Source organism: Chiloscyllium plagiosum, unplaced genomic scaffold (genome assembly GCF_037043375.1).
Source record: "Chiloscyllium plagiosum isolate Xiang-an unplaced genomic scaffold, Cpla_swu_hap1 HiC_scaffold_39, whole genome shotgun sequence".
NCBI classification, from domain to species: Eukaryota; Metazoa; Chordata; class Chondrichthyes; order Orectolobiformes; family Hemiscylliidae; genus Chiloscyllium; species Chiloscyllium plagiosum.
In genome coordinates, this window is record NW_028270177.1 from 70,428,679 (window position 1) to 70,440,749 (window position 12,071).

Sequence of the window (12,071 nt, forward strand, 5' to 3'; positions counted from 1 at the left end):
AAAATTAGATCAATTCATTCTCATGATATGATGTTGATTCCTGCAAAATACTTGACTATTTTCTGTGTGCTGGCAAGTACAGTATCTTTCTCTATCCCCTGTTTCACTTTGACTGTGACATGGCACATTTTACTGCTGCTTTATCCACTTATAACTGTTCTTTGTTTGAGGTCTGTGTTTCTGGTTTTGTGTGCAGTGGGCCAGTGACAGCCTGATGTGCAATTCCAAATTGTTATGAAGGTGAAAATGTGTGCTGTACCTTTAAGAGAGGTAGAATGTTGTTCTGCACTGAGAGCTTACGAGAGCAGTCTCAGAGTTTACTGGAAAGTTGAAAATATATAACATTTGGCTGTGAAATCAGTACCTGAAGGTGGTTCCTGTTTTGACGACAATTCAAATTTAACCAACGAGATTCATTTACGTCTCTGTAAATTAAAGGCCAATCGATTTCGAATTTATTATTCTGCCAACATCGAATAAATGAGATAATCCGATTTGGGGGTATAAGAACGGTAGGCATTTTGATCGTCAGACAGAGTTACTACCATCAAGGGAGAACTACAGGAGTAAAAGAAAAGCCAAAAACAAAAAGACCGATTGCGAAATGAAGGGAAATGACTCTGGCAATTTGTGCAGTTAACACCAAACAAATGTTTGCATGAAAACTGCTGGGTTGCGCTGTTGGATCTTATCATCACAACGATCACATGTGCCCCACACGCTGACAATTGATAACTCCGCCGAATCTCAGTTCATCTGCTGCTGAAACTCTCATTTGTTTGCCCCTTTGATATCATTAGAGGGGACTTTAAATGAAAAGGCTGGCAATTTTGCTCGATTGAAAAATTGCAGTTCTGAGGAATGATGTTTTAAATGAACATCAAACGCGACTGTAAAAATTCAGCGAAGGAACAAAAAATGCAGTGACACTGGTGGAAGAGTCCCACAGAGACCAGAAAAACTTAGTGGTATAGTGGAGCTAATGGCAGTTAATCTCTCAATAATGATCAAATAAAATGGTAGAAATAACAGTGGAATTTCACAACTCCAGTGCAGTGTGTCATTGTAATGCGAAATGATTTTTGAAGTGATTTCAAGAGCACTGTTTTGATCAGTCATGGCAAGACAAACAAGAGAGGCACAATAGGAGGAATGGCGTCGGGAGAGCATCTTGGTGGTAGAGATCACAAACCAGTCAGCTTAACATCAGATTGAAAGCCACAGACCACAAGTATTAGAGTAGTATGGTTGACAAGGTGTGTGTTCATTTCACCATGGCAAACTGGTTAAAAGATAAACGTCTGTGGCATTAATGGAAACGTAGCAAGTAAGGTGCCATACTGGCTTAGTGGCAGGAAATCAAGACGAATTGTTAACAGGTAATCTCTGGTCCATGCCAGTAAAGGCTCCGACATGATGATTGATTTCACAACCACCGGGTTTGAAATGGATCGAATGGTTTCCTGTTCCCAATCATGGGATGGGACACGTTTACCCATCAAGACTGACAGCAGCAACACAGACAGAATGGTGCCGATGTGCACGTTAGATTATGGAATGCCTCAGTGAAATGGCAGGAGCGATGTAAAGAAGGGTTAGTGACCATGCAAGGGAGGGAAATCTCTGAAAGTGCGTGGGTTTGAATTCTGATTTATGAAATGGAGAAGTGTGATATTCCGCATAAGTAACCAGTGTTGCGGAATATCATATAATCTCGTGTTCCCAGGGCTAAACTAAGAGAGACTGAGTGGCGCAGCAGTGAACATCAAACTGGAAATTGGCATGAGGATGAGCCCGCTGTGACGGTATAAAGGTGCATGAAACGCCGGGGCTGGGACTCCAACCTCACCTGTCGTACCTTCTCTTGACATGGAGCAAGGAGCATTGTGATATCAGATTGGGACCTCCAACTTATATGGAGCGGCTTCTGTTGGAATAAAACAGGGAGCATTGTGGCAGCAGGCTGGAAGTTCCAACCTCACCTGGAGCAGATTGTATTGATAAGGAGCACGGACCGATGAGAAGTAAAGTTGGAGAAAGGATACTCAGTTATTTTAATCTGAATTAAATTAGTATTTAGCAGGACCCATGTTTGTAGATTGAGTTAATAACTGTCCCAGGGAAATCTCGCAAAAAGAAGGAAAAATGTGGCAAAGATTCAGCTCGTGGAGGAGAATCTGTGCAGAAAGAAACGCAGGTAATATTTTCTTTTTCTGCCTTTATCAGAAGACTGACTGCATATTTGGTTAAATTGCAGAAGTGATTTTCAGCTCGTGCCATGATATTATATTTCCTGAAAACCCATACAAGTCATTAAAGCGAAATAAACTTCCAAAAATTAACAGTATATAACTAGATCAAAGGGAGAGGACCGAGTTTGGTGCTGGAGGGTTGTTTTTCAGACTGGAGTCTTGTGACCAGTGGAGTGCTACAAGGATCCGTGCTGGGTCCTCTACTTTTTGTCATTTAACTGGAGTTGTGGTGAACAGCGAAGAGAGTTATCACAGAACAGGATCTTGACCAGTTCGGCCAATCTGCTGAGAAATAGCAGATGGAGTTTAATTCAGATAAATGTGAGGTGCTGCATTTTGGGAAAGCAAATCATAACAGGACTTCAACACTTAATGGCAATGTCTGAGGGAGTGTTGCTGAACATACAGACCTTGGAGTGCAGGTTCATAGCATCCTGATGTTTGAAATTAAACTTGAATGTGGAGTCGCAGGTAGATAGGATAGTGAAGAAGGCATTTGGTATGCTTTCCTTTATTGTTCAGAGTATTGAGTACATGAGTTGGGATGTCATTTTGCAGCTGTACAAGACATTCGGTAGGCCACTGTTGGAATATTGCGTGCATATCTGGTCTCCTTCGTATCGGAAAGATGTTACGAAATTTGAAAGGGTTCAGAAAGAAATGAGGATTCTGTCAATGTTGGAGGATTTGCTAAAGAGGGAGTGGCTTAATTGGCTGGGACTGTTTTCCCTGGCGCGTCGGAGGCTGAGGCATGACTTGTTAGAGGTTTTCAAAATTATATGGTAAATAGAAAGAGTCTTTTCCCTGGGGTCTGTGGGTCCAAAATTAGAGGGCATAGTTTTACGGTGAAAGGGGAAGGATATACATGAGACCCACTGGGCAACGTTTTCACACAGAGAGTAATAAGTGTATGGAATGTGCTGCCAGAGGAACTGGTGGAGTCTGGTACAATTGCAACATTTAAGAGGCATTTGGATCGATATACGAATAGAAAGGTTTCGGATGGATATGGACGGGGTGATGGCATAAGGGACTTGATTAGGTTTGGATATCTAGTCAGCATGGACGAATAGGACCAAAGGGTCTGTTTCCATGCTGCGCATCTCTCTGACTCTATGACTCTATTTGATGTTGACATTATGCTCGAGTTTATCTTGATTTATGGAGGAAAAGCTGGAAAGTAATGTTGAAATTTACAGGATCAACGATGGTCCCATTCAATGACTGAACAGACAAGAGGCTGAATAGAAGCTTCATCATGACAGATATGTTTTCATTTTGAATCGCGCTGAAACACAACGTGGGGAGGATTGGACTGAAGCAGTGGTGGTGATTTTCTTTCCTGGTTAAATTTTTGAATATGACTGCTATTTCTCCTGTCCTTGTTAACATCAAAACTCTGAAGCATGAAAGCGTGAAGAACATATGGGGCAAGTGGCGCAAAGTCTAACGTGCCTGACTCAAGATCAGAACATTGTAGATTTCACTCCGCTCTAGCTCGAGGTTAACACGGGTATTCATTACACTCACAACCTAATCTTCCTCATTGTTCTGAAGCCGAGATGAAGCTTGAGCTCCTGATATGCAGACACGAGAATCTCTTTGAGTACACATCCCGGAGAACATCACAGTCAATGTCGCAGCGTCATCACAAGTGAGGAAGACCAAATAGTCTCACACACTGCGAATCGGCACTTTTCAATTTCACAGAGCCATCGACCCAATCGCTGCGGCTCATAGTAATGGCAAGGAAACAAAATATATATCTCAGTCTCATGTTGGTTCATGGAGTGCCGAGGCACCTTCTCCTTCTTTAAGAGACTGGGACATTAACTCTGATGTTCGTGAAGACATTGATTGATTCGAAGCATTGAAAGGAATCCTATCACAGATGCCCACGCTTTTGATGCTGAACAAAACAGCCCTTACTGTGAATTGAACGCGGGCTGCAGTGGTAAAAGTGCCAATTCAGAACCACGACATGACCAGGGACGAGTATAGCGGTAAGAGGCACGTAGTGTGACAGCCCTCAAATGTGTTGGACGCGTTCTCTGCAGAAACAACCGCTTCACTATCCTCATTCCATTTTCCATCTCTTTGCCTTGTATGCCTTAACATCACAAATACAGATTGAATATCTCTGAAGGTTGTGTTGATTTCATCACAATGAGTTGCAGATTTATCCATCACCACTGGTGGATAAAGTTTTTACTGCTTATCTACTGAAAATGTTCTGCCTCGTACATTTATCGACTCCACTTGGCGTTTGTCCGAGAGGAAACATTTCTTTCAGCCGAACATGCCTTTATCTCTCATTGTTCTGCACATTTCAATCATGTTTCCTCACAATCTCCATCTTCTCCATTGAAAGTAGAACAGAAAAACTGATCGTTTCCAAAAAAAAATACCCTTTGCTAAATATGCATTGTGTCATTTTCCTGAGCCTGATGTTCCAGTGATCTCGAACATGTCAGTAAAAATTGCTACATGAGCACTGATCTCACAACAGCAGTATGTAAATGGATCGATTGGTTTTAAGGTCCTAATTGTGGGATTGGGTCACGTTCGCCCAACAACATTGACTGCAGCTGCACAGACTGAACAATGTCAATGCGAGTGCTTGATAGCCAAATGCCTCAGGGAAATTGGAGAAGGAACCTAAAGCAGGGTTACTGATCGTGGGATGGGGAGAAATCTCCGAGAATTGGTGCGTTTAAATCCTGATACATAGACAGCAGAGATGTGAAAGGGCCAGGGTTTGAAGGAGCAAAATCATCACCTCGACGAATATTTTCATGTCAAAAAAGATTGATTCGCTCCTGCTTTTGTGAAGCTTGTCTTACTCTGCATAAAACGGGAACAAGTGACAATACTGGAAGTCAAATTGGAGATGATCTTTCTGCTGCCACTATGCAAAGCACTAACCACTGCACGATACCGGCACCGCATGGAATAGCATGATGCAAAAATCAGTAAAGATAGTGGCAGAGGATATGTTAAGAACAGGTCTACATGAACAGTAGGAATACTTGACAAACAGTGACTGAGAAATGCAAACTCATGGTTGGCTGAATGGTTAACTTCGGTATCTCTAGAGCCGATGGATATTTCATCACTTAGTTTGTTGAAGGCGAAGATTGATATAGTCCTCCAGAAAATGAAAGCATCAGGGAATAGCGCAGGGAATTGCTGGAATGTATTTCTGCAAAAGAAATTTAGTTTACCATCGGTTGCTTTAGCAATTTCGTCATGCAAGGAAGAAACCATTGCTGTGGAATATCATATAGTGCCAGGCTTCAGACCTGGAATACGAGAAACTGTGTGGTGCAGCAGCGAAGATCAAACTGAAAATGCGGATGGGGATGAGGCAGCGGATATGAGTTCAGAAATGAAATCATTGAGTGTGAAATATTTCACCGAAAGTACAGAGTGAGTTGAAATGCCGGGGACTGGGAGTTCCAACATTGCGTGGAGCAGTTTCTATTGACGTAGTATACGTCGCATCAGGCTGGGAGCTCCAACCTGAACTGCAGCAGCTTCCATTGACACGAAGCAGGGAGCACTGGGATATCAAGCTGGAAGTTCCAACTGTATCTGGAGCAGATACTATTGACATCTGCACTGAGAGAAATGGAGGTAATGTTTTCGCTCTCTGAGCTATCTCATATGGCTAACTCTGCTCTGTGCAGAAAGGGAATTTTTTTGCTCATTTCATTTTATTGAATTTCTTGTAAACTCGCACAGGCCGTTAAAATACTTTCAGACTTCGAAGACTAGCTTGAATACAATGTTGTGATTAGGCATTAGTTGATCAAAAGTGATGGAGCAAAATCAGTACAGTGAATTTGAAATTCATCAGATGAGCGGAGATCCCATTGAATGGCTGAGTAGACACAAAGTGAATGGAAGTTTCATGAGGATGAATGTCTTTTCGTTACAAAACCTCCCGCTGCACAAAGAGTGGATCATTGGAGTGAAGCAGTAACGGTGGTTATCTTTCCTGGTTATTCAACTTTGAACATGAGTACGATTGGTCATGTCCGTGTTTAGATCACAACTCTGCAGAATGCCAACCTCAAGCATGCGCGAGCACAGTGTCACAATGGATAATGCGCTTGTTTACGGTCCAGAGATTGTAGTTAAAGTTTCGACTTGGTTCAAGAGCAAGACTGGCAGGCTTCAAATTCACACACAAGTTAATTTACCGCACAATGTAGCACATACAACGGGCCAGTGGCACAATGGATAACATACCTAACTACAGATCTACTGTGTGGAGCTTCGATTCCAACCTGGCTTACGGGCAGCGCTGACTTTACTGCACTTAAAATTGACTGTTCTGAAGCCGAAATGATCATAGCAAACCCAACTCCCGGACTGAGAATCAAAGCCGGGTGACAGCGAACAAAGCGAAAAAAATGGACCTGCTAGCCCACCATGGACAGCTACACGAATACCACGTATGTGTAGAATGACAGCCCTCAAGGTGGTTGTACATGCTTTCGTCAGATGCAATCGCTTGACTATCTTTATTCATTTTCATCACTTGGCCTTGTATGTATTAACAACTCAAGTTCAGATCCGTGTATTTCTGAAGGTTATGTGGGTTCGCCTCTGCGCATCCCTTCAGACAGTGAATCCAGATTCAACCATCCGCTTACTGATGAGATCTTTCTGCATATCTTCTCAATCCTTTCCACCTCTTAACTTCAGTTTACGCCCCTGCTGATCGGTCAAGAGGAAACGTTTCTTTTAGTCTGCATTGTCCATGTTGTTCATTACTTAGTGCATATGAAACATATATCCTCACAGTTTCCTCTGCCTTAAGAAAACAACCCCAGTCAAAACAATCTGTCTTCATAACCTAAACTTTTCAACTTGGTAAATTTCTGCAAGGTTTCCAGTGCGATCACATGACTCCTGTAATGTGAATTGCAGAACTGCACGCAATATTTGGGGGGAACCGAATGAACAAATGAAATAATTGACTGGAGAAAGCCACAGAAACTTGTCTTTTCCAATAAAACATCTTTTGCTCAATCCTGCGCTGTGCACTTATCCTGAGCCCGATGTTCCAGTAATCTATCGTCCCTGCCAATAAAAACTGCTCCATGAGGATTAATTACAGAACAGCTGCATCTAAATGGATTGAATTGCTTGAAGATGCCGACCATGTGATTGAGCACTTTCACCCAAAACAGTGACCGCAGCAGTACAGAATGAACAGTGTAAATGTCAGTATTATATTGTGCAGTACCTCAGTGAAATGGGAGGGTGGACGTTTAGGCGAGTTAGTTCTTGTGAGAGGGAGAGATTTCTCCGATAAAGGGTGGTTATGATATGTGAAACGCAAAGATGTGAGATAGCGGGTGTTTGAAAAAGGAAACTTATCACCACGTATTTTCATGTAAAACAAAGATTGATTTTCTCAGCGTTTGCTAAGCACATATTACATGGAGTAAAACGGGAAAATGCCGATTGCTGTCACTGTGATTCGAGCAGAACTTGCTGTGTTTACAATGCCAAGGAAGAACCATTTCATTATCCTGGCGCCACATGGAAAAGCACGATACAAAAAGCAATAAGGATCGGGGCAGAGGTTATGCCAAGAACAGAAACACACGCACAAAGGAATACTTGTCAAACAGTGACTGAGATGTGGGAACTCAGATTCGGTTGCATATATATAGCTTCTATGTCCGGAGAGACTGTAGAAATTGCAACACTGAGATTGTAGGATGTTACGTTTGCGAGATATCTACAAAACTTCAAAGGCTCATGGGATACTGCAGGGTATCGCTGAAATGTATTTCTCAATAACAGTGTATTTTAACATCGGTTACTTCACCAATTTCCTCACTTACTGACGTAATCATATAATGGCATGCCATATAATCCCAGTTCAAGGGCGTGGAATCAGAGAAATTGAGTTGCAGTGCACCCAAAACTAATTGGAAATGGTAATGGCGTTCAGCGCGAGCATGTGGCTGCGAAAATGCAATTGGTGAGCGTAATGCCATTCTCTGATGATACAGAGGCGCGTGAAATATCGAGGCTAAAAGCTCCCGCCTTAACGACAGCGGCTTCAATTCCCACGCATCAAGAAGCAGTGGGACTTCAGGCTGGGAGCTCCAATTTCACCTGAAAGAACTTGTATTCACATGGAACACGGAACTTTGGGACATCAGCTGGTAGAATAGATAGTCAACTATTTTATTCTTAAGTAAGTAGTTTTCAGCAGGATACTTGTTTGTGGATTGAAAGAATATCTACAACTGGGACAGTCTAAATTACAAAGAAGAATTCTGCAAAGAGTCAATTCTTAGAGAAGCATCTGTGCAGAGAGATGCAGAGGAATGTTTACGTCATCTGCCGTTCTAATATGTTTGACTTTGCACTGGATTAATTTCCATGAAGGGATTTTTTTGCTCGGTTCACAGTTTTCACTTTCCTGCATATTCGCAAAAGTCGCTACTGTACTCGAAACCTCTGAATATTAACTGGTATATACAATGTGGTGATTAGTCTCACGTTCCCGTCATTGATGCTGAAGAAGTGGATTCGAAATTCATCACATCACATTCCATTAAATGACTAAGCAGACAGAGTGTGAATGGAAACTTCATGTGGACATATGTGTTTTTTTTTGGAAAATTCGTTGCTTTAAAAGGTGATGAAGATTAGACTGAAGCAGTGACAGTGATTATCTTTATTGCTTGTTCAACTGGTGAACATGACTGCTATTAACTGTGTCCGTATTAACATCACGGCTCTGGAGACTGTGCATCGGGCCAGTAGCGCAATGGATAACGCGCCTGACTACGAATCAGGAGACTGTAGGTTCGAATCCTACCTGGCTCGCAGGCAGGGTAGATTTTAATCCCGCTTAAAAACTGATTTTTCAAAACCCGAAATAAGGTGTGAGCTCCTCATCTGCAGGAACGAGAATGCCTTCATTAAATGTACCTGAGAACATGAGAGTCAATGTCCCAGCGTCATCACAGGAGGGAAGCCGAATAGTCGCGCAGGTGACTTATGGGCACCTTTCCATTCCATAAAGCCACCGATCGAATAACTGTTGCTCGCGGTGATTCTCTGCTTTGAGCATTTTTCGAAACTCTTTGGCCAGTGGAATCAGAGAAGAATGAAGGGTTAACTGTCCAACTGATCTTTATAGAGTGTGAGTTCTAGAGTCTCCTACCTGCTGACTGATAAAGTTTTCCTACCAGTCTTTTCAAAGCTTTCTGCATCTTATCTGAAATCTACAAACCCTGGTGATCGATCAAGAGCAAATGTTTCCTTCAATCTGTAATTCCTTGCTCCTCATTATTTCGTACACGTCAATCATGTCTCCTCACAATCAGATCTGCTCTGAGAAAAACAACATTTTGAAAGTCTTGTGTTCACTGAAATTTCTTGTCTGTTTTTAACAGTTCGGTGAATGGAATAGTCCCACTGCTAACATTCAGCACAAACTTTCAGCAAAAACCACACAATGCGGAGAACTTTAGTACTGCTCTTTTCGTCAACAATGTGTGAAAGTCCCATGTAACTTTCGATTTCGCATCCCGTGGGGCTATTTGTCCGTGTTCAACGACGTGTCCCAGGAAGGTCACTTTGGCTTTGGCAGATTCAATTTCAGCTAGGTTTACAAACCAGTTTGACTTCCGAATTCGATCAAAAAAGCCCGATAAATGCTGTTAATATTCAATCCACGAGAGTCTGAAAGTCACCAGGCACAATATACACCAATCAGTTGCGTATTCGGCAATTACCTTGTCAGTTAACCTCTGAAATGTGGCTGAAGTGTTTTTCGCACAAACGGCATTACTTTAAATTTCTGCAGGCCAGTTGGCGTTATAAAATTGCCTTTGATCTTTCTGACAAAGTTCCTTACCAGTAACCTTTGAGGAAGTTTAACTAAGAAATGCAAGTTGCTCCTCCAATCTTTTCCACACAGTCCTCCAACTGCAGATATGTATACGCATCAGTCTTTCTAACAACATTAATTTTGTGGTAGTCCACACTTAACTGTTGGGTCTTTTCTGGCTTTGGCACCATGATGATGGTTGAACTCTATTCATTGAAACTCACTTCGGTTATGCCATTTTGGTGCATACGTGATATCTCCTTATGAACTTGTACAACTTTAAAGGGTTATGCCTGCAAGGATGTTACAGAGTCAGAACAGCATCTCCTATATTTATATCATCTACAATTAGATTATTAATTTCCAGTATATTTCAGCAGTTCTCCCCATGCAAGAGTAATAACTCTTTCGATTTTCTTCTGGAAGATAACTGAATAACTTTACCAATTTTGGACAACTTTTGCATTATCCAATTTTATTTCAGGAACGTCCAATGCAGAATTCCCTGACATTGGTTCTTCCCAGTGTGTCGTAGTCAATAACGCATTCTCATCTTCCGTTCGTTCTCTGCCAAAATACCGTTAGAGCATATTCCCATCGCACATTCTGTGAGATTCTTTCATGACTGGAGTCCCTATCAAGTAACTAACCTCACTCAATTTCCTCTCAATTTGATAAGGTATTTTAAACCTTACTTTAAAGTTTCACCGACAAATGAATTTTAAATAATTGCATTATTCCCAGCGGCAAAATTGTGATTTTTTTGATTTCTCATACACTTCCTGCTTCACCATTTGCTGTGATACTTTTAAATACAGTTTCGACAACTCCCCAACATTATTTCGTTCAACTCTAAAATTTGACACATCATCCAAATGCGTGCTCTCTGTAATCTGACTTATTAGTTTTTCCTTAATAAATTTTAATGGTCCTCTTACTTTATGCCCAAAACTGGTTAAAGATGGACTTAGTTTGGTGGATTCTTTTGGTGCATCTCAGATTGCAAACAGCACTGACGCAACTCCCTTATGGAAATAATCTGGCTACTCCGAACCATAAAACCTCAATATCGTCTTTAATAATTGACGTCACCTTTCCAGTGCACTCTGTGATTCTGGATTGTACACAGTAGATTTGAATCGTTTTATTTCCAATCTATCTATACACTCCTTGAAAAGTTTTGACGTGAAGTTGGAGCCTTGAGCTAATTGTATCTCTGATGGTAGTCTTAATCTAGTTCTTTTAAAAAACCGTAATTCGTCCACTATCCTTTTAGCTGTCATATTGCACGATTGAACAGCATTTGGAAATCTCGTCAAGACATCCTTTTTTTGTTAATTAATACTTATTCCCATCTTTTATTGGATGTAGGGATCCTACACAATGAATGAAGACACTTAAGAAAGATTCCTCGAACACTGTGATAGATATTAAAGGTGCAGGCTTTATTATTTCCAATGGTTTTCCTATTAGTTGAAATGTATGACACGTCTGGCAAAATTCAAAGGCATTCCCCTGCAAGCCAGGCCGTAAAAATGTCTTTGTATTTTAGCCTCCGTTTTCATCACGCCGACGTACCCTCCAATTTGTGGCACATGCGGCACTCGCAGCACCACTTTTCTGTACCTACTGGAAAAATAAATTCTGCCCATTTCTCACTTGCTTGAATATGTGTTGCTCTCCATTTCTTCCTTAACATATCATTTGCTAAGTAATATCACACGGGGATGCATTCACTCTCCTTCCAAGTACATGTCTTCTGATCCAACTGCTTTAATTTTTCATCTTTCTGCTGTAACTCAGTAGCATAGCAGAGCTGAATATACTTGCATTATTAACGCTCGTCCCCTGCTGTGTCCCACGTACCTGATAAAAAAAATTGTAATCATATTTCAGCTTCCTTATCCGTGCCTTTTGATTTGTTCTGCTTCAGCTTGTGACTCTGTGAT

General features: G+C 41.5%; 1 non-coding gene across 1 annotated transcript; it reads left to right on the forward strand.

Moving 5' to 3' along the window:
- The first annotated feature begins 9,040 nt into the window (after window positions 1-9,040).
- trnar-acg (transfer RNA arginine (anticodon ACG)) lies at window positions 9,041-9,113 on the forward strand. Its single transcript has one exon. It is a non-coding gene; the product is annotated as a tRNA-Arg (tRNA).
- Window positions 9,114-12,071: the final 2,958 nt, after the last annotated feature.